A 23,149-nucleotide genomic window follows, 5' to 3' on the forward strand; every position below is an offset into this window, starting at 1 on the left:
CCAATCACTATGATAGGCAGCTAGGGTAAGGTTTATTTATTTACTTGTTTATTTCTTCTGTGGGCTGTGCAAGGTTTATCCCTGTTAAGGCTAAACCTTCTCAGAAAATATTTTCTTTCTATAGTTTTGAGTAGTTTATATCAATGCGTGGTTGAAGAGGTTAGTTGGTAAAGGCCATCTTTTAAAATACTCCTTATCAATTATGTGATAATAAGTTCAGTGATGTTTTATAGGATGAATTGATAAAAGGATTGATATAAAAAGCTTTAGCTTGTAGGTGACTTGCCACAGCTTTCCTTGTAACTTGCTGCTTTCTGATCTGTTGCTCTGGATTAGAAAGATTCTAGAATGTGTCATAAAATCATAGAATGAGGGTTGGACTAGATGACCTTTGGAGGTTCCTTCCAACCATTTAATGATTCTGTGATCCTGTGATTATGTATTCATTTGAAATACTCTTGTCAGATTATAAAAGCCATTTGGTGGTCATGTTTTTTCCATGCTAGTTTTCCCCCATAGTTATTAAAAAAAAAAAAAAAAAAAAGTTTAAAAATAGTTCCATTGAGTCATTCCACTGATTTTATTTAATCTATCACCTCATTTCATATAGGTATTTGTGCTGTCTTTATTTAAAGCTAACTGCTTAGCTGTTGGCTTTCTATTTCAACAACAGCTACTTCTTTTTCAACAACAGTCTTCTCTTACCTTTAAAATTTGACATCTGTGCTTTGTTTTAAGGGATTCTAAGAAGTTTTGAGCAAGATGTAAATGCAGAGCATGTCTTCAACTCATGTATGGACTAAAACTAAAATACCTCAAACACTATAGAGTTCTGTTCCTGTGACTGGATAAGAAAGCCATTTAACTTTGTAGTGTTCAAAGCTGTGCTTTCTATACTTCTAAATCAGAGGCAGATTTGAACATGTGACAGAACAACTATTCAGTGCTGGAATGGGAATCTTTAGGAGGTAGTTCATTTGTGTTGCTGGGTGGAATATGTGAAGCTTGTGTTCGTGCTGCAGCAGCTGCTGTGTAGGGTGTAGTAGGGGAAACTAGTGATTATTATCTCAGAGACCAAGTTAAGCTGCTGGTATTTGGGAATTGAGAGAACATTTTCATAGCTACTCCTTAATAAAGTGTAAATCTTACTGAACATGAGGAAAACTCAAACTGTCAGTTTGGGAGATCTTACTAATGGATGCTCTAAGAACAGCACTTGGGAATTATGGCTGACAGGCAAAATGTTTGTTGATCTAGCTCTCATTCCACCTGAAGAGTTTCCCTTTGCTTTTCTGCTGCATTGAGTTTGTACTGGCATAAAGCTGTCTTTGTCAGTGGTTTGTGCTAATATTCTATGCTATTAAATTAAGCACCTTATGCATAAGGAATTTTTGCTTCAGGGTGGCCTTGTCAGGAAGCAGAGTGGACAGTTGCAGCCAATAATTTCTAAAACCACAGAAATGAGGCTCTCAAAGCCCAAATACAAGTGAAACTAGTGTCAGAGTGACATTGTGCTGTTGCCTTAATAATGTAGATCATTCAGCTCCTGCCTACTGCTGAGCAAACTTTTTCTGTTTTAGGTAGAACCAGAAGTCAGGTCACAACAAAGAATTCAGTATTCTGAGTGATAAATCATGGAATCATAGAATCAACCAGGTTGGAAGAGACCTCCAAGATCATCCAGTCCAACCTAGCCCTATCCAGTCATCTAGACCATGGCACTAAATGCCTCATCCAGGCTTTTCTTGAACACCTCCAGGGACGGTGACTCCACCACCTCCCTGGGCAGCCCATTCCAATGCCAATCACTCTCTCTGCCAACAACTTCCTCCTGACATCCAGCCTATACTTCCCCTGCCACAACTTGAGACTGCGTCCCCTTGTTCTATTGCTGCTTGCCTGGGAGAAGAGACCAATCCCCACCTGTCTACAGCCTCCCTTCAGGTAGTTGTAGACAGCAATGAGGTCCCCCCTGAGCCTCCTCCAGGCTGCACACTCCCAGCTCCCTCAGCCTCTCCTCATAGGGTTTGTGTTCCAGGCCTTTCACCAGCTTTGTTGCCCTTCTCTGGACATGTTCCAGCACCTCAACATCTCTCTTGAATTGAGGGTCCCAGAACTGGATGCAGTACTCAAGGTGTGACCTGACCAGTGTTGGAACCATTTAATGATATTGAAATAATTTAATGATACTGTTGTCCACTAGATTTTTCAATGAAGTGTCTGTGTCCCCTAAACCAGTTTCATGTTGCAGAGTTAGGACTGACAGACAAGATTTTGGTGCTGATATTACTCTGGATTTTGGTCAGATTTTGCAAAAATACCTACTAACAATGACTTGGATGCAAAGTTTACAATAATGAATGATGCTTATGCCCTGTGAGATTTTCTTGAGCTGTAACTCATTGTTACATTATGCAGTGAACAAAAGGCCGTAATTGTTACATTTTGAAACATCATAAACAAACCTTCCCAGCAACTTAAAACAAACAAAAAGGCCCAACAGAATGAAACAAAACAGAAGATTTTATAATTGCAGGTATATTTTCTGTGACATGTCATTTCTTTGTGGAAGATAATGCATATTCTCATACGGCTAGACATTTAACTTCTCTCTCTTCCTATACACGTGCCAAACATTAGATGTAATGATGAGGAGGAAATTAAAATAACAAGCACCCTAACATTCTGTGCTTCTGTGAATCTGAGTGCTTTAAAGGTATAATGCTGAGGTAAGTTTTGAAATGCTGTTAATTCAGTATTACCAAATCTTAGAATCTCTGGAAGTGTTTTGGTTAGAAAAGACCTCAGGATCATTGAGTCTACCTGTTGACCTAACACAACCATGGTCATTCAGCCACGACACAAAGTGCCATATCTGTGCATTTTCTTAGCACCTCCAAGGATGGGAACTCCACCACCTCCCTGGGCAGCATATTCCAATGCCTGACTGCTATTTCAGTAAAGAAATTTTTCCTAATACCCAGTCTGAAATTCCCCTGGTGCAGCTTGAGGCCATCTCCTCTCATCCTACTACTAGTTACATGGGAGAAGAGCACAACAGCCACATCACTACAACATCCTTTCCAGTAGTTGGAGAAAGCAGATAAAGTCTTCCCTCAGCCTCGTTTTCGCCAGCCTGAACAAACTCAGTTCCCTTAACCCCTCCTCATAAGACTTGTTCTTCAGACCCGTCACCAGCTTCACTGCTTTCTGTAGACATGTTTCAACAGCTCATAAAATTGACCTTAGCCCATTGATGCAAACTGTTTAAGTCCTTCTCCAGAGCCATCCTACCTTTGAGCAGATGAATACTGCCACGGAATTTGGTGTCATCTGCAAACTTACAGAGAGTGGACTCCATCCTCTCATACAGATCACCAATAAAGATGTTAAATAGGACTGGCTTCAAGACTGAGCCACTTATGACTGGCTGCTGACTGAATATGACTCCATTCACCACCACTCTTTGGGCCCGTTCATCCAGCTGGATTTTCACCCAGCAAAGCATCCACCTGTCCAAGCCATAAGCAGTAGTTCACTAAGTGGGTCACCTTGTAGGAAGATATGAGGTTAGTAAAGCAGTACCTGCCCTTTGTGAACCCGTGCTGACTGGTCCTGATCCCCTTTTCGCCCTGCACATGCTGCATAATGGCCCTCAGGATGTTCTGGTCCATGACCTCCCTTGGCACCGAGGTCAGACTGACAGGCCTGTGGTTTCTGAGTCTTCCTTCAGGCCCTTCCTGTAGAATATCACTTTTGCCAGTCTCCAGTCAGCTGGGCCTCCACAGGTAGCCAGAACTGCTGGTGAGTGATGGAAGGTGACTTGGTGAGCACTTCCACCATCTCTATACTCTTGGGTGTGTGTCATCCAGCCCATAGACTTGTACATGTGTAAGTCATACAGCAGGTCACTAACCAATCTCCTCTTGGATTATGGAGTCTTGTTTCTGCTCCCCATCCTCATCTTCCAGTAAGAATTCATCTTACTCCTAAAGTCTGAGGCAAAGAAGGCATTGAGTACCTTAGTGTTTTCCTTATCCTATGTCACTACTTTTGCCTCTGCATCCACCTAAGGACAGAGAGTCTTCTTATTCCTCCTTTTGTTGGTATTATGTTTATAGAAGAACTTGCTGTTCTTAACAGCTGAATCCAAATTATTTTCCCATTGCAGTTTGGCCTTTCTGATTTTCTCCCTGCATAGCCTAGTGACAGCTTTGCTCTTCCCAAATGGCCTGCCCCACTTTCCAAGACGATAGACTCTCCTGTTGTCCTGTGACAGCAACCTATTCCACCAGGCTGGCCTTCTTCCTTTCTGACTTCTCTTTTGGTACATGTGGATGGCCTGTGTCTGCACCTTTATGAGTTCTTTCTTAAATGCTGTTGCACCTTCCTGGACTCCCAGTCCCTTCAGGACTGTCTGCTAGGGACTCTGTCCACCAATTTCTGAAACAGGCCAAAGTCTGCCTGCCACAAGTCCAATGTGGCAACTGTGCTGATCTCCCCCTCTTTACTTTATAGATTTATAGAATGGTTTGGATTGGAATGAACCTTATAAGCAGTCTGATTCCAAACCTCTGCTGTCATGGGTAGGGAAACCTTTCACTAGACCAGTTTGATCAACACATCCAAGGAGGAAGCATCCACAACCTCCTGGTTAGCCTGTTCCAGTCTCACCACCCTCACTGTGAATAATTTCGTCATAATATGTAGTCATAATCTACCCTCCTTAAGCTTAATGCTGCTCCTACTTGTTCCATCATAACGAGCCCTGAAAAAATCCCTTCCTGGCTTTCTTGTAGGCCCTTTCAGGTATTGGAATGCTGTTAAAAGATTTCTCTAGAGCCATTTCTTCTGTCCAAGGTCTCCATAATTTTGTGATTGTTGTGCCCAAGATGGCCTCCAGTTGTAACATCACCCACAAGTCATCTTCTGTTCACAGACAGCAGGTCCAGCAGAGCACCTTCCCGAGTTGGCTCCATCACTAGCTGTTTTGAGAAGTTATCTTCCAGACACTCTAGGAACCTCCAGGATTGCTGCCTCTCTGCTGTGTTCTGTTTCCAGCAAGAGAAGTTAAGTCCTCCAAGAGAACAAAGGCTCACAACTGTGAGATTTTTCTCCCAGATGCCTATAGAATATTTCATCTCTCTCTTCTTCCTGATTGAGTGGTCTATAACAGACTCCCACCAGAATATCTGCCTTGTTGGCCTTCCCCCTGAGTCTTACCCATGGACACTCATTGCGCTCAAGGCAATCAGAGCAGTTCCTGACTCCCGCTGCTGTTTGTAGCCATTGATTGTGGCACTCCAGGCAGGCAAGACATTCCACTGTGTTTCTGAAATGGCCACTAGATCGTAGTTCTGCTGATAAACAAAGTCTTTGAGCTCCTACTGATTGTTTCTCATGCTGCACACATTAGTGTAGATGCACTCAATTGGTCTTGCCACCTTTTTGTAGGGAGAAGTCCTGATTCCTACCTGGCTGTTCACAGGTGCTCCTGTAGTTGCCAATTCATCAGTGCCCTTAGCAGCTTTGCTGACAGGTGGATTTCCATTTCCTACTTCCACTGATAGGGCAGACTGACAGACCTCACTAGCACAACATTATTCAAGTATTGCTGTACTGCCCTGGAACTTATTTTTGGCAAGCCCAGTTTTGTGTCCTACCAGCAGACCTGATGTCCTGTAAATTAATCCAAAGTCCTATTGGAGACACCAGGCTTGGATCCAAGCACTGATCTGCTGGCTTCTCCTTTTTATTTCCTCATCTCTCCCCACAAGAGGAGGGATAGACACTATTTGTGCTCCTGATTATTTAACTGAGTTGTCCAAAAGCCCTGAAGTCTCTCTTTATTGCCTTTCTTCTTGTTACTTCATCACTGCCTACTTGAATCATCATCAGTGGATAGTAGTCTGGGCACTGTCCTAGGGAAGAAACAGAAGTCTGTTTGTATTTACATCATTCACCTGGATCTCTGTGAGGCAGCAGTCTTCCCAAAGACACAGATTTTTACTGAAGAAGTTTTGGTGCAAGGTGTAGACTGACTAAGTCGTGACTGCTCCTCCAGTCAGGGTGACCCCATCATTCTTACCATTGCCTGCTTCCCTTTGCAGAGTGCCATAGCTGTTTTGCAAAGGTAGCTGGGAAAGTGGGGTAGTTACTGTGATGCTTGTTGTTTTGGACTGGAACAGCAGACATTGCCTTCTGTTCTTTGAGTCATCATGTTTAGTCATGCAATGACAGGGCAGGGAGGTCTCTGTAATGAAAGTATTGTCTGCTTCTTGGGTTTGTTTCTCAGGTAGCGGGATGTGACTCCACGAGTCTATCTTTCTCTCACAATCCCTGATAGTTCTCAACTTCCCTCCATCACAAAACAGAGGAGGTCCTTTAGCTGAGCACACCTCTGGTAGGTGTACTCACCACTGCCATCTGACGTTGGCATAAAAGCGAGGCTTCCTCTGCAGCCTGACACGTGGGTGGCGGTGTGTTTCCACTGAAGCTCAATCTGAGATGTGCCATCAGACCTGGTCTTCTGCCAGGTGAATACCATTGCTCCCAGGTTAAGCTTTAGTGCCTTCCTGCTTTGGACCTTTTTGAATTGGGGAGTTGGAGCATTTTTCAGTCATTTGCAGTGGGATTGGATTGGAAAAGGATGGTTGTTTCAGTTCTTCAGAGAACAGAAAATCAATACAACTGCCAAAAAACCTCACCCTAACCTTCAGGGGAACTTTGTCACATACAATGTATGATTCTTGAGTGAAAGACAGTGAGGTATGTATGTGCTGTACAAGGACTCTAGGGCTGATGCTAAAGAAAGGTCTGCTAGAATACATACAAGTGTTGCTTTGTCAGTGATGCCTTTCTAACGAGTGGTGATTTTCTCCTTGTGTTTTACTATAGCTGTCACTTGTGAATAGGGAAGTAGAAAGGAAGATGACAAACAAGCAGGAATGTGGATTGGCCTAAAGTTAAGTGATGTGATTCAGAGTGGGAGCTTGATAGGAAGATCTGAAATTTCCACACTACTCTTTCAAACTGGTTTTTCACAATGTCTTGTAAGGTGTTAATACTGAAATTGGTAAATAAAGTTTTGTAGATTTATCCTCAACAGTACCTGAAAAGATTGAACTGGCTACTTTAGGTGCTGATCTGTACTGTCAAGCATACTGATCTGAACAATAATTTTGTTTTTAAAAACTTTATTTATGCTAAAGATTTTACTCTAAAAAAAGAGGAGGAAATGACAATTCATGTCTCACTGAAAACTTGAAACTTTTGGCTTTAGTCTGTTTTGCCTAGGACTAATATGTTTTAGTAGTTTACTTGACACAAGTCCTCATAACAGAAATATCAGAAGTTACTCTGTTGTCTTCACATATTAAGGTTTTTGTATTTTTGCTTATTAAAATCAACAAAGCTCTTTGCAGGTGTTGAATTTGCTTAGGTTGTATTGACTTGGACAGTCAATTTTATCAACAAGAAGTAAAGATGTACTGATGTGGGTTTTTATCACCTTTTGAGGTCTTCTGCACTTTGGAGCTTTTGGGCAAGTGCATAGTTGTATCTTAGTTTTGGACTGAACTGGCTTTTTAAAAGGGCTGAATGTGTGCTTAGGGCCAGATCTGCTTGGCAGAAAGAAAATTGCTGAATAGAAACAGCAGGGATTGGCACAAACTGTTGTGCAAGGTGTAGTGGTTTAAGGCTTATTGGAATATTCTAATAAGAGAAATTAGATCATTGGTTGTAAAGGAGTAATAATGATAAAATCTGTATCATTCATTGGTTTGCTAAAAGGTATAAAAAGCCAGCTCTTGGACACTGTCTGTCTTTGCTTGTCTCTCTAATGTCTTCCACTAACCTTGGCAGAGAGAGAGAAAGAAGAAGCTTGTGAAACTCAAAATGCAGGTATAGTAGAATTCACAGCTTGTTTTGGCACTGTCATGTTCTTCATATTATGCTGATCTAGGCAGTGTTGGAAGGGAGGACTTGTTAAGAAAACTGGCTCTGCCTTCATATTTGGTACAGCTCTGACCTTGTAATAAATGATGCCAGTGGAGGTGATCTGAGTATCTCCCTCTTTCCTATTGTATTTCAGGTCTTAAAGCAGTGATGAGTTGCATCAGATGTTTCCTATGAGACATTAAGAATGGTCACTGTGCAAACAGATTCTGTTTCTTTTGTGTTAGCATCTAGTTAAAATAAAGTTGCATGCCTTGCATAATAACCCATACTTATCTCTGTGTTGTTTTTTTTTAACTCACTCTACTTTGTATCCTCTAAAATATTTGTAGGTTACTGCCTGCTGTAAAATTAGCACCACTCTCTAAATTTGATCCTATGCTTAAAACCTATGCAGTTTGCATTTTTAAAATCAGTGGGATTTATACTAGTGAAGACTCAAAGCTGATTCTCATAAGTTCACAGTGTCTAGCAGTGCAAATGCTTTTAATAATGAACAAAGGGAAGTGTTACTGAAAATAATGAGGGGAGGTTGCATGGATACTTAACCCAAACAACAAACAAAAAATGAATTAAAGGATTAAATTGGTAGGTGATGCATCCTGTTGCTGTCAGCCCGCGGATTGGATGGCAACACTCTGTGCTGGGTTAGGAACTGGCTGGAGGGCCGGACCCAGAGAGTGGTGGTGAATGGTGCCACATCCAGCTGGTGGCCAGTCACTAGTGGTGTCCCTCAGGGATCAGTGCTGGGCCCCATCCTCTTTAACATCTTCATAGATGATCTGGATGAGGGCATCGAGTCAGTCATCAGCAAGTTTGCAGATGACACTAAGCTGGGGGCAGATGTGACTGGACTGGAGGGCAGAAGGGATCTGCAGCGGGACCTTGACCGCCTGGACAGATGGGCAGAGTCCAATAGGATGGCATTCAATAGCTCCAAGTGCAGGGTGCTGCACTTTGGCCACAACAACTCCATGCAGAGATACAAGCTGGGGTCGGAGTGGCTGGAGAGCAGCCAGACAGAAAGGGATCTGGGGGTGCTGATTGATACCCACCTGAACATGAGCCAGCAGTGTGCCCAGGTGGCCAGGAGAGCCAGTGGCATCCTGGCCTGCATCAGGAATGGTGTGGTCAGCAGGAGCAGGGAGGTCATTCTGCCCCTGTACTCTGCACTGCTTAGACCTCACCTTGAGTGCTGTGTTCAGTTCTGGGCCCCCCAGTTTAGAAGGGACATTGAGATGCTTGAGCATGTCCAGAGAAGGGCAACGAGGCTGGTGAGAGGCCTTGAGCACAGCCCTACGAGGAGAGGCTGAGGGAGCTGGGATTGGTTAGCCTGGAGAAGAGGAGGCTCAGGGTTGACCTTATTGCTGTCTACAACTACCTGAGGGGTGGTTGTGGCCAGGAGGAGGTTGCTCTCTTCTCTCAGGTGGCCAGCACCAGAACGAGAGGACACAGCCTCAAGCTACGCCAGGGGAGATTTAGGCTGGAGGTGAGGAGAAAGTTCTTCACTGAGAGAGTCATTGGACACTGGAATGGGCTGCCCAGGGAGGTGGTGGAGTCGTCATCCCTGGGGCTGTTGAAGGCAGGATTGGACGTGGCACTTGGTGCCATGGTCTAGCCTTGAGCTCTGTGGTAAAGGGTTAGACTTGATGATCTGTGAGGTCTCTTCCAATCCTGATAATACTGTGATACTGTGATACTGTTCTTTTTGCAGCTATATTGACAAAGAATTAAAAGCAATAGGAGTAGCCTTCAGAGTCTGTGCATGCTATTTTCACTGGCAGTGATTGAAAACAGCTTTATTTGAGCTGTTAATGGATTGATGTGGCGTACATGTGCTTGGTATCTCTCCTTGTTAAGAAAAGGGAAGCCTGTAATAGTGGATTCTGCCATATTTTTAAGAAGGAGAAATCTTGGCTACTTTGTAACACATGCAAGTGTCTGGTGCATGTTGCTCTGTTTTAACACCTTCAGGTCCCAGGCCAGATGGTCCTGATTTTGTGGTGTGTTTTGTTTTCCTTTCTCAGTTTTCTAATTTTAACAATTTTATTTGTTTTAAAAGACAAAAGGAAAGGGAACATATTTTAAAAACTAAAGTTTCAAGCCCTCAAGGTAAGAACTGAGGCAATGAAATACTGAAGGATGCAGAGGACTGCACTCTTTTTGATGGAAAGTTCTCAGTAGAGATGATGATCTATTGAGTATAACCTTGCTGTAGAATTTAATGCTGAATAAATGATACTAGCTCAGGTGTGGGTTTTGTGGGGGTTTTTTGCTGTTTTTTTTTTCACATTTGCAGTAAGAAGGCTGTAGCAGCAAGAGTTCAGTGGAGATAAAGTAACTGTGTTACCTTATTGCTTCAGTTTGTATCCATAAGAGCTGAATATCGGAACAATGAGAGGTGTGTGAGCAGAGTGCACTTTAAAGCCCTCCTGATGTTTCAAGAGCCAAAGAAGAAAGATTTTGCAATGTTCCTTTTCATTTGAGATGTATGTTTCATAGATAACTGGCTATGTAAGGAATTGTGTGTGTATATGAATCCAGAAAGAATAGAGAATACCTACTAACCTTTAGCATCTTAGTAGCCATTGAGCATCTTCTAGGTCTTCCCAGGCTCTAGCAGGGTTCTGGGAAAGAGGCAGACAATATCTGACCTGATTTTGGTTCCTCTTGGCATGGAGGTTTGAAGAGATGCAGACAGGATCTCTTGCAGATATGCAGAGAGCACAATGCCGGTGAGGCACTTAATTCCTTCTCCTGGTAAACTTGAGGCACTTAAGTTGTCAGGTAATTCAAGCCCAAAGCATCAGGGCTAAGATGGTCTGAAGCACAAGGCAGAGCAGAACACGTCTGAGCCAAGAACTCCAAGTGGAGTTTTCAATATGCAGGGAGATAGGGAGGAACTATAACAGAACCCACACCTTGGACTTCCAGAGGGCAAACTTCAATTTGCTCAAGAAACTTATTTCCAATGTCCCCTGGGCAGCAGTCCTTGAGAACAAAGGGGTCCAGGATGGTTGGACCTACTTTAAACAGGAGCTCTTGAAGGCACAGGAGCTGGCAGTTCCCATGTGCCGAAAGATGAGCCGGCGGGGAAGGCGACCAGCCTGGATGTGCAAACAGCTCCTGAAGGAATTGGGGGAAAAAAAGAGGGTATATCACCTTTGGAAGGAGGGGAAGGCTTCTCCTGACGTGTTTAAAGATGTAGCCAGATTATGCAGGAGAAAAATTAGAGAGGCTAAGGCCCAGCTAGAACTTAGGCTTGCCACTTCCGTGAAAGATAATAAAAAGCACTTTTAAAAATTTATCAATGCTAAAAGGAAGGGCAAGAAGAGCCTCCACTGCTTACTGGACCAGGAGGGGAACACTATAACTGATGACGAGGAAAAGGCGGAGGTCCTGAATGCCTTCTTCGCCTCAGTTTTCAACAGTAAGGAGGGAGGAGTTCAGGGCAAGTGGCCTCTTGAACTGGGGGATGGGGTCAGGGAGCAGTGTGTTGCCCTGGAAATTCATGAGGAATTAGTTCAGGACCTGCTGAGATACCTGGACACCCACAAGTCCATGGGACCAGATGGGATCTATCCCAGGGTGCTGAGAGAGCTGGCAGCTGAGCTGGCCAAGCTGCTCTCTATCATTTTCCAGCATTCCTGGCTCACTGGAGAGGTCCCAGGAGACTGGAAACTGCCAACGTGGTCCCCATCCACAAGAAGGGTCGGATGGAGGAACCTGGGAACTACAGACCTGTGAGCCTGACCTCAGTGCCAGGGAAACTGATGGAGCAGGTTATCATGGGGGCAATAATTGCACACCTGAGGGATGTCAAAGGGCTCAGGTCCAACCAACATGGATTTAGGAAGGGCAGATCCTGCCTTTCTAACCTGATCTCCTTCTATGATCAGGTGACCCACTTGGTGGCTGTGGGGAGGCCTGTGGATGTGGTCTGTCTGGACTTCAGCAAGGCCTTTGACACTGTCCCCCACAGCAAACTGCTGGCTAAGCTGTCAGCCCATGGCTTGGATGGCAACACTCTGTGCTGGGTTAGGAACTGGCTGGAGGGCTGGACCCAGAGAGTGATGGTGAATGGTGCCACATCCAGCTGGCAGCTGTCACTAGTGGTGTCCCTCAGGGATCAGTGCTGGGCCCCATCCTCTTTAACATCTTCATAGATGATCTGGATGAGGGCATGGAGTCAGTCATCAGCAAGTTTGCAGATGAGACTAAGCTGGGGGCAGATGTGACTGGGTTGGAGGGCAGAAGGGCACTGCAGCGGGACCTTGACCGCCTGGACAGACGGGCAGAGTCCAATGGGATGGGGTTCAATAGCTCCAAGTGCAGGGTGCTGCACTTTGGCCACAGCAACCCCATGCAGAGATACAGGCTGGGGTCGGAGTGGCTGGAGAGCAGCCAGACAGAGAGGGATCTGGGGGTGCTGATTGATACCCACCTGAACATGAGCCAGCAGTGTGCCCAGGTGGCCAAGAGAGCCAGTGGCATCCTGGCCTGCATCAGGAATGGTGTGGTCAGCAGGAGCAGGGAGGTCATTCTGCCCCTGTACTCTGCACTGGTTAGAACACACCTTGAGTCCTGTGTTCAGTTTTGGGCCCCCCAGTTTAGGAGGGACATTGAGATGCTTGAGTGTGTCCAGAGAAGGGCAATGAGGCTGGTGAGAGGCCTTGAGCACAGCCCTACGAGGAGAGGCTGAGGGAGCTGGGATTGGTTAGCCTGGAGAAGAGGAGGCTGAGGGGTGACCTTATTACTGTCTACAACTACCTGAGGGGTGGTTGTGGCCAGGAGGAGGTTGCTCTCTTCTCTCAGGTGGCCAGCACCAGAACAAGAGGACACAGCCTCAAGCTGCACCAGGGGAAATTTAGGCTGGAGGTGAGGAGAAAGTTCTTCACTGAGAGAGTCATTGGACACTGGAATGGGCTGCCCGGGGAGGTGGTGGAGTCGCCATCCCTGGAGCTGTTCAAAGCAGGATTGGACATGGCACTTGGTGCCATGGTCTAGCCTTGAGCTCTGTGGTAAAGGGTTGGACTTGATGATCTCTGAGGTCTCTTCCAACCTTGATGATGCTGTGATAGTGTGATACTATTTGCATGCTCCGACAATAAAGTCACTGAAAGCAACCATATGAGAATTGTTTCTATGGAGGGTAGGATACTAGCTGAGCTTATATACAAACCTGTAGAGATTTGCACATGACAGTCAAGTAAATTTTAAGAACTCTGCCATTTGTATTAAAAGATGAATGCAAAACTTTGGGAACATGCTTATTTGTCCTATGAATCTTTCTCTTTAATAATATTTGGTTTTGTATATATAATCTGAGAAAGTACCCAGTCTGTTTGGGTTTGTGAAAGGAGGGCATCACATTCTTGGTGATAAAATTTCATCCCAACTTTCTTTAAATGGCCTCCATATTGTTGTGTCAATTGACATTGTAGTTAAGTACCACATCTTTAATTTTGGTGTTGTTGATTGCAAGTAAAGCAACCAAAAACCTGTGTAAGTCACCGAGTTTAAAAACAATTTTGACTTTTCAAAACCCATTTTGTCTTGCCTTTTCCATTCCCTGTGCTTTTCTAGTGCTGACTCCTGCTCTGTTTCATGGGGTTGTTTTGCTCCAAGTGCCAGTACCCAGTGCTTGGCTGTATTGAATCTCATCCCACTGTCCTAAGCCCATCGATCCAGTCTCTCCAAGTCCTTCTGTTGAGCCTTCCTGCATTTAAGCAGATCAGCATTCCCTCTCAGCTTAATGTCATCTGCAGATCTACTGAGGAAGCACTTGATCCCCTCATCTAGATCACTTATATTGGTATTAAATATAGAGTATATAATATAAATTGCAGAAGAGGAAGTGGTTTCCAGTGCCACAGACCTAAGTCTCTTAGCGGGTAGTGGTGGGATGCTGAAGAACTAAATGCAAAACACTTTAAAGTGTTACTGATTAATAGAGTCCACCTTTTCTATCAACAGTCCACACAATATCCTACACTACTTTTTGTTTCAACAGTCCACACTATATCCTAGACTGCAGGTCCTGGTGTTTGCTTATGCAGGCCAGTAAAATGCTGCTAAACATTTCAGAAGGGAGGAGAGGGAAAGAAGCACCTCATTTTCCCGAATGGGAAGAGTACAGTACAGCAGTAGGACTGTGCTTCTGAAAAGGGATTTCATAGAAATGAACTGCAGCACCATTAAAACATCTTAAAATGTGATAGCCACAACAGATTTTAGTGGAATCAATTTCAGGAAATACATGGGCAAGCACAAAATGGGCCAAAACAAAGGCACCCACCACATTTTAATTTACTAGCTGGAGCTTCAATACCATCCAACAAACTCAAACATCACACCAGCCAAAAGTAGCAAATACTTGGCTGCAGTTACTGCAGGAAGGCAAATTACATCTCTCTTTGTGGAGCGCTGGAAATCCTAATAGAAGGAAAAAAAATTAGATTGCAAACCCCTCTTTTTACTTCTTGTCACTAATTAAGGGTACAGTATCACCCAGTGTAGTTTTAAAAACCTGTTGGTCATTGCTGGTTAGTTCAGTCTGTCAGTTAACGTTTCTGTGCTGACACTGACCAGCGGCTCTTCCTGATCCAAAGTGGACACTCTTATTGTTACAAGGTGTTGTTACACCTCCACTTGTGCTTAAAATTGTTGTGCTGTAGGGCCAGCTCTTGCTCTATCAGTTAGGACATCTCCAGAGATGGTGCTGCTCATTGCAGGTAGTTTGCCAAAGCTGCCTTTCCTACAAAGATGGAAGAACTTTAGCACTAGTTGTAAAGTTTAGAATTCTGATTCTGGTAGCTGGAATGTGATGTTATTGGTGATTCTCTATCCTAAGTCTGAAATTTGACTGGCTACCTACTTGCTTCTTAACGACTGATGCAGGAGAAGTCTATTAAATCTGTCTTGTCTTAAGTCATAGAGATTCACAATAGCAAATGTATTGTTATGGTAATGTGTTCACTGCCATTTTAAATATCCTTTCAAGAAAACAGAGAAAAGTTATTCTTTTTTTTTTTTCCTAAGGTTTGCAGGCTAACTTTATGATATTAATATAGAAGACCAATAGAGTTCTAGGAACCCTGACTGTGGTATGCTGCTTTTGAGATGCCTGCTTTCTTTGAGGGGTGTGATGGTTTGGGTGTTCCCCACCCCCCCACACTTTAGAAATCACCCAGACTAGACTCAGCCAGCTCTGGAAATATGAATGAAGCTTATATTTACAGCTAGCACAATATACAAGCAGATATTTACAGTATATACAGTTATAGACAGAAATAGACAAGGTAAAAGGTAATACAGAAACACAGCTCCCCTCCCAGAAACCTGAGTCCCCAGGAGGGGCTCTCAGCCGCCCTTGCACCTTCCCCCTGCCCCTCTCAACCTTACCCCAATCCCAAGGAAGAACGGAGGTTCGGCCAGGGGGTTAGGAAGCAAAGTGGGTTAGTCCAAAGTGGAGGGTGAGGTTAGAGAGATGCAGCTCAGCCAGCAACCCCAGCAAGAGTGATGGCCAAGTGTGTTATCTATGTTTTGACTTATGTTTTTATACATCTCAGCAAGCCTATGAGTGAAGTAGACATCACCATTGTTTTCTTTCTGCAGCCTGTAAACTAGTTCTTTTCACCAAAACATTGTAGCTAGGCTCAAACTAGCACAATGGGGGAAAACAAAAATCACTATGTTAAGAAAAAAACACCCTAGTATCTTAATACCTCTAAAGGACAGCTGTTTCATTGCTTGAAGTTGGCAAAACCTTGGTCTTGTATTTTTTTTGCTCTATGTTTGTTTTACTTGCGGACTTGAAAGCAGCTAATGCCAAAACCTGTCTCCAGCTTGACCAAAATGAGTTACTTAATTTCTGTGCTCTTTTGAATTCTGCTTTGCTTTTCGTTTCATTCTTTATGTATACTCCTTCCACAAAACTCTGAGATGGGCTTCTACAAGAAAAAAAAAATGACAGGTAGCCTTCAATAGAAGGTGTTAATAATGGTTGCACTGAAAATTAAGGAGTTGAGGTACAGCATAGTTTGATTGGTTGATCTGCTGTTGGCATATTGAAAATTAAAACCACATATTTGTTGTCATCTTCCAGAGTCTGCGGTGACTGTGCTATGTGAGGTGCTCCATCTTAGAGAAACAATAAAGCCTGAAACCTTGCCTGGATCATTTAGTTAACTGTGCTAATGTCTCCACCATCTCCTACTGTCTCTAGGTAAGTAAAGAAGGTGCCTGTTTACCTGTTTTAACCAAAGTGTAAGATTAATATGGGTATTTGGGAATGTTTTTCCCAAAGTCCTCCTAAACTTAACTCTTACGTAATCTACATATGTGTTTTCTTCCCATCATGGGGTTGTTTAGCCTGGAGAAGAGGAGGCTCAGGGCTGACCTCATTGCTGTCTACAACTACCTGGGACATTGTAGCCAGGTGGGGGTTGGCCTCTTCTCCCAGGCAACCAGCAACAGAACAAGGGGACACAGTCTCAAGTTGTGCCAGGGTAGGTATAGGCTGGATGTTAGAAGGAAGTTCTTCACAAAGAGAGTGATTGGCTTTGGAATGGGCTGCCCAAGGTGATAGGGGGGGCACCGTCCTTGGAGGTGTTCAAGAGAAGCCTGGATGAGGCACTCGGTGCTATGGTCTAGTTGACTGGGTAGGGCTGGGTGCTAGGTTGGACTGGATGATCTTGGAGGTCTCTTCCAACCTGCTTGATTCTATGATTCTATGGTTCTGTAGCTTAAATAACTCTTTGTGCTTTCTGCTTATCGTTTAAGTAGCACAGACGAGGATGCAGTAGGTGAACTAAGAAAATATGTAGGAAAGGGGTTTTTTTTGTTTCATTCACACTCCTGTGTTCTCTTAATTGCCATAACCCTTCCTGGTGTTTGATCCAGTTCCATGCTGTTCTTTATTAATGCATTCAACAAGAACTGAACATTATTTCAGAAGGTCTTTCACCAATGGCTTACAAAATTGCACTGACAGCAAACGATGAAGCCAGGTAGTGGTGTCCAGTGACAGGACAAGGGTCAGCAGACGCAAACTGAAGCACAGGAGGTTTCACATATACCTAAGGAAAAAAAATCTTCACTTTGTGGGTGGCAGAGCACTGGCACAGGTTGCCTGAAGAAATTGTAGAGTTTCTGCCTCTGGAGGCAGTCCAAGCTCACCTGGACTTGTTCTGTGTGATTTGCTCTAGATAATCCTGCTCTAGCAGAGGACTTGGGTTAGATAGGTCCCTTCCAAACCCTGCTATTCTGTTACTCTGTGTGATTTCTGGACCCACAACACATTCTGAGTTGATATATACCTGATTGTGGCTGCGGTAAATAATGCCAGTGCTTGAAACTTGTTCTTTCACATACTTGAACGGAATGCACTCTAGACAGGGAATCATCACAGAGTCACAGAAACATTCAGGTTGGAAAAGCCCCTTGGGATCGCCAAGTCCAACCTATAAGCCTATTCTACAAGATTCACCTTAAATCATATCCCTAAGCACCACATCCAAACAACCCTTAAACACATCTAGGGTGGGTGATTGAACCACCTCCCTGGGCAGCTCATTCCACTCCTTGTCCACTCTCTCTGTGGAAAACTTTTTCCTAATGCCTAATGTAAACCTCCCCAACCTCAGTGTGAGGCCATTCCCCTTTGTTCTGTCTCTAGCTACCTGTGAGAAGAGACCAGCAGCAGCCTCTCCACAATGTCCCTTCAAGTAGTTGTATATAATAATGAGGTCTCCCCTCAGCCTCCTCTTTTTCAAACTAACCATCTCAGTCACTCTTCATAAGATTTATTCTCCAGGCCCTTCCCTAGCTTCCTTGCCTTCCACTGGACCTACTCTAGCACCTCCACATCTCTCTTGTATTGCGGTGCTGAGAACTGAACACAGTACTCGAGATGTGGCCTCACCAAAGCCAACTCCAAGGGGAAAGTCACCTTCCTGCTCCTTCTGGCAGACTTACATTGCTAAGTCATGGTGACAATGATTTCAAATCTACTATAAATCTAGTGAAACAACATTTACACAAAGTGAAATGAGCTTTCAGTGCAGGGTTGATGTCTTGCTAACAGGCAGACCTAAATGAGTTTTTAAAGTACAGTAAAATACTGAGTGTAACAACTCCCTAGCTTTTTTACTGACAAACTGATATTGATTGCATTTAGTTGATTTTATGAAAGGGATTATTTATTTACTTATTTTGTTGTTTTTGTTTTTTTTTTTCCAAAAGTCTTCCTTAATTAGGTACTTCATAAGCATGTGTTGTCAGGTGAAAAGTTAATGAGCTGCTTTGGGAATTCATCTATCCCTGGTTGCAAACACTTTGAGGGTTTGGTTGTGTGACCATTTTTAGGTACAATTTAGCAAACAGATTGCTGGACTGGTTCAGGGCTCTAATAAGGACTCAGTTTTAGTACAGACTCCAAATCTAAGCAGTGTATTAGAGAAAATAGTTAAATAAAGTGTTATATTAAGATGTTTTAGTATCCAGCTCTGGTGCTAGATGTGTCTAATAACTTTGAGCTGAATTTGAATGGCTCTGCTGTGTTGGAGTGTTCTAACATTTGGGTAGTACTTAAATTTTGTAAGTTTCTAAGAAAGGTAATTCGTATAACACCTGGGAGGAGAATGTGTTTAGTCTTCCTCAATCCTCTAGGCAAAGTTACCAAAAATTGATGTGAAGGGGTGTAGGATCCAATTTTGAGTCACTCAGTTGTCTTCGACTACATTGCATTTCTCTTGCCTTACTGAAGTTGCTTTTTTCACTCATTATGTCTTTTAGTAATACACTGCAAGACTGAAGTTTTAAAGCATCATCTTCACTATCTTGACAACTTACTGCAGAGCATAAGTAATTTTCTGTAAACAGAAACAGATGATTTATGGAAAAGTATTAGATCAGTTTTCTCTGTGTACCATGAAACTATGTGGGGTAAATGAAGATGGAATGTTTATACTTAATTCTACTGTGGCCTAGTTATTACACCTGCTTTATCTCAAACCTTTATGTCACTTTTCATTTATTAGCAGTGGTGTCTTTTGCTCTGCATTGAAAGGAATGAGACTCATGTAAAAGTGAAGGACATTTCTGAAGCCATCCTAATGAAATTATTAGCAATGTTGTGACTACACCCTGGGTAGTTTCTTTAACCTGTTGGTCAAGTCTCTTCAGAAACCAACAATGTACTCTTGAGCATAACAGATCAAAGAAATGAGTAGTACATGTTCAGTATATAAGAGTCTCTCCTTTGTTTGTTTATTTGTTAATTGCCTGATGGCTGACATTACTATTAACTGTGATCTATATTCTTGAAAATAACTTGACAGACTTAATTTCAACACAAGCTGGCTAAAGAGCACATTATTCATACTTTGGCATGTCTAGTCTCTACTCTGAGACTTTTGATGTTAAAAATTTGTTTACAACTGAAGTTATGTGTAATGACTAGTGAATAGTAAGAATTTATGACTTAAAAATCTAGCTGGTGTAAAATCCATCCAAGAAGTAATCTTTTGGGGAGTGCCCTGGCTTAACACAGCCAACTCCCACAAGCCCCACCTCACACACAGATAGGAAGGGAAGTAACATGAAAAACCTGTCTGGGTTAAGATAAGGAGCTTAATGAGATGGTACACTCATGTCCTGTGTTAGTGGAGTAAGGTGGTTAACCTTACTTTTCTAGTTGTAAAGGCACTTGAGTATTTCAGATGTGATAGTAAATCAAGGCTCTCTACTCTAAATAACGTATTATAAGCTAACATTAATTTTGAGAGGCTCTATTGTGTGTGCATGCATATCACAGAACTTAAGAAGTTGGAAGGGACCTCCAGAGATCATGAAGTCCAATCGCCTTGCCAAGGCATGATCCTCTAGGGTGGTTCACACAGGAATGCATCCAGGCAGGTTTGGAAAGTCTCCAGAGAAGGAGACTCCACAACCTCTCTGGGCAGCCTGCTCCAGGGCTTCATCACCCTCACTGTAAAGAAGTTTCTCCTCATGTTCAGCTGAAACCTTCTCTATTCCAATTTGTAGCTGTTGCTCCTTGGCTTATTGCTGCTGACCACCAAAAAGAGATTGGCCCCAGGCACTTGACCCCCACCCCTCAGATATTTGTACACATTGATCAGATCTCCTCTCAGTCGTCTTTTGTCCAGACTGAACAGGCCCAGGGCTCTCAGCCTCTCCTTGTAGAGGAGGTGCTTTAGTTCCCCAGTCATCCCCATGGCTCTCTGCTGGACTCTCCAGCAGGTCCCTGTCTTTCCTGAACTGGGAAGCCCAAAACTGGACACAGTATTCTAGATGTGGTCTCCCTAGGGCAGAGTAGAGGGGGAGAAGAACCTCTCTAGAGCTGCTGGCCACACTTTTCCTTATGCACCCCATATGAGTGTGTGTGTACCAGCAACTAGACCACATCAACTGTGCCAACAGCTGGAGGGCTGGAGTGGGGCAGTGGCCTCAAAGGCATGTACATACAGTTGACAGCAATTATAGAGGCTGGAATCCAGGAGACAGCTGTTAGGCAGACTGGGCATCTGAGTCCAGCTGCTGAGAGATTCTATCTTGCATGTATGTGTATGTATTCTTCCTAGTGAACCTGCATTCTGCTCAGCCAGAAAGGGGAGCAGTGTGAGGCTTGTTGGTGCTGTTTGCGTTCGCCTGTGATCTGCTTGTGCCTATATTGGTTGATCTGTTGACACTGTCCGTGCTGTGTGTGAAAGTGTGCCTATGGAGTGTGCTCAACCTCACTACTAGTAGCGTGGGGAAGCTTGGAGCTGCTGTAGAACTGCTTCTGTTGGGCTGCCAGGTGTGCAACCTGATTTTCTCTTAAGTCTCCTTTGGCCCTCTGCCTTTCACTTTCACAGTGTTCACCAGTGGAGAAACTGTCCATCACTCCTGAATCCTGTCAAAGGAAGTGAACAAACACTTTTAAGTAGCCTGGAAAGCAAATGGCTTTCATTGCAGAAGTACTGTAATAGAATTTGACTCTATTTCTCTAAGTAATAGTAGATGATCTAGAATCTTTCTTTATAACCAATTGCATATCAGTTTTCAGTAGTGTCTTGGCTGTGAAAGAGTGAGGCAAATACAAAACTGAAAAGAAAGGTATTTTACTCTTCTTACAGGTCATCTTTGTTTTTTCTGAGATGATGAAAAATTAATCCCTTAATTTACACATGACCTAACAGGTTGTTTGCTTATGATGTGATTTCTGCAAATTGCTCAGTGCACCTATAAAATGGGTACAAAACTGAAGTATTTCACTCAGCATAAGCTAAACTTAAAACAACAACAAACCCCCCTGAGCAAATGCATCAGAAGGTATACTGCTCTCTGCATTTTTGGGGAGTAGTGCTGGTTTCCCAATAATGCAAAAGTTTGTACAAATTCAAATAAACTGGATGCAGTGTTTGTGCTCAGTAGATTTTTGTTCAAGGAGGCAGACAACAAATGGGTAAACGTTGATTTTAATTTCTTCTTCCATTTGAGGGGAAATGGGATCCTGCTTACTTCAGGGAAGTTAGACTTAGATTACCTTCGAGGTCTCTTCTGACCCAAAGTATTCTGTGATTTTTCTGTTGTGTACCTGTTTTACTGAAGTTAGGCACTGATGCCATCTGCTGGTGGTAACACGTGCCCAGAAAAAGGAAAAAGTACTTTTGAGGAGTTCCACTGATATGTGATAAATTGGAGGTGTAATACCTGGATATATTTGTTGGATGGATGTTGGATATATAGTTCATTTGCTTTCCAGTCTACTTAAAAGTTTTTGTTCATTTCCTTTGACAAGATTCATGAGTGATGATCAGTTTCTCCACTGGTGAGCACGGTGGAAGTCATAAAAGGTAGCATGTGGGCTGTTAACCATAACATGGCTTGCAAAAGAAAAATTAGTGAGCATAGCAAATCTGAGGAAGACTGTAAGTCCTTCAAGCATTCACTTCAGTTCTGGGTTTATACTTGGTAAGAGTAAGTTCCTGTTGTGTTTTATAAAGCTGAGTGATACAAACGAGAATTACAGTTGGACGATTTGTCATCATGAGCAGTAAGAACAATTTCAATTGTTCTTTGACAGTATTCCTGTTCTGGAGTATTAGTACTTGCTCCTTGCTTGTGAGTGCACTGAATCAGTAGACAAATCCACTTGCCCAGTTCCTAACAACCATCTAGATATAATAATAAATTTAGTTTCCTTGTCTTTAGCTTTTATAGGTGCATCACCACATTTGTGTAACCAGAATGTGAGGAATATGGTGGTGATTTAAAACCAACTTAATTGTTGGCATTTTCTTCACAAGCTGATTACCACCCTTCCAGTAGCAGTGAGTGAAGAAGGATGATCATTTCTTTCAAAAACTGTCATTCAGAAGTTTATGTTGTGATGGTGATGAGCCTCTGACTCATTTTTTCCAGAGGAAGTGTCATTGATTGATCCACATTTCACTGCAGGAGTAGATCTTTTTGTAGCACATGCCTTCTGGAGTTTCTCCTGTCTGCATGAGGGGCTGCCCATCCTCAGTGAAGAGTTTTCTTTTAAGCTCCAACAAAAAAGCATCTCATGGAACTTTGCATTGCTTTCAGTTAATAGTAGTTTTTTCTCTGAATGCAAAAGTAGAGTCAAAATGCTGAGACATTCTTATTTGCATTATACTAAAGTTCTTAGTGCTGTCATTAGTATCTTGTTGAATCATTGAATGTAGTATAACAGTAAGATCAGTTGAATCATTGAATGTAGTATAACAGTAAGATCAGTTGAATCATTGAATGTAGTATAACAGTAAGATCAGTTGAATCATTGAATGTAGTATAACAGTAAGATCAGTTGAATCATTGAATGTAGTATAACAGTAAGATCAGTAATTATAGGCTATGCCTTTGTTGTTTTTTTTTCTGAAGGACAATGGAAGTAGTTAAACTGTTTTATTATAGAATCATAGAATGGTTTCGGTTGGAAGCAACCTCAAAGCATCTAGTTCCACCCCTCCTGCCATAGGCAGGGACATCTCCCACTAGAACAGGTCACTCAAAGCCTCATCCAACCTGACCTTGGACACCTCCAGGCAGGGAGCAGCCACAACTTCCCTGGGAAACCTGTGCCAGTGTCTCACCACCCTCACTGTAAAGAGCTTCTTCCTAACATCCAGTTTAAATCTCCTCTCTGCCAGTTTGTGCCCATTCC

The 23,149-nt window shown here is 43.1% G+C and overlaps 1 protein-coding gene across 2 annotated transcripts in view; it reads left to right on the forward strand.

The window, feature by feature from the left end:
- Positions 1-23,149, forward strand: part of PCGF3 (polycomb group ring finger 3) — a 58,555-nt gene that overhangs the window by 10,501 nt on the left and 24,905 nt on the right. For both annotated transcript variants that reach the window (XM_064140412.1, XM_064140413.1), the window contains exon 2: positions 16,064-16,183. The gene's annotated coding sequence lies outside the window, so the exon portion shown is untranslated. The remainder of the gene's footprint in view (positions 1-16,063; positions 16,184-23,149) is intronic.

Source organism: Pogoniulus pusillus, chromosome Z (assembly GCF_015220805.1).
Source record: "Pogoniulus pusillus isolate bPogPus1 chromosome Z, bPogPus1.pri, whole genome shotgun sequence".
Lineage (NCBI taxonomy): Eukaryota > Metazoa > Chordata > Aves > Piciformes > Lybiidae > Pogoniulus > Pogoniulus pusillus.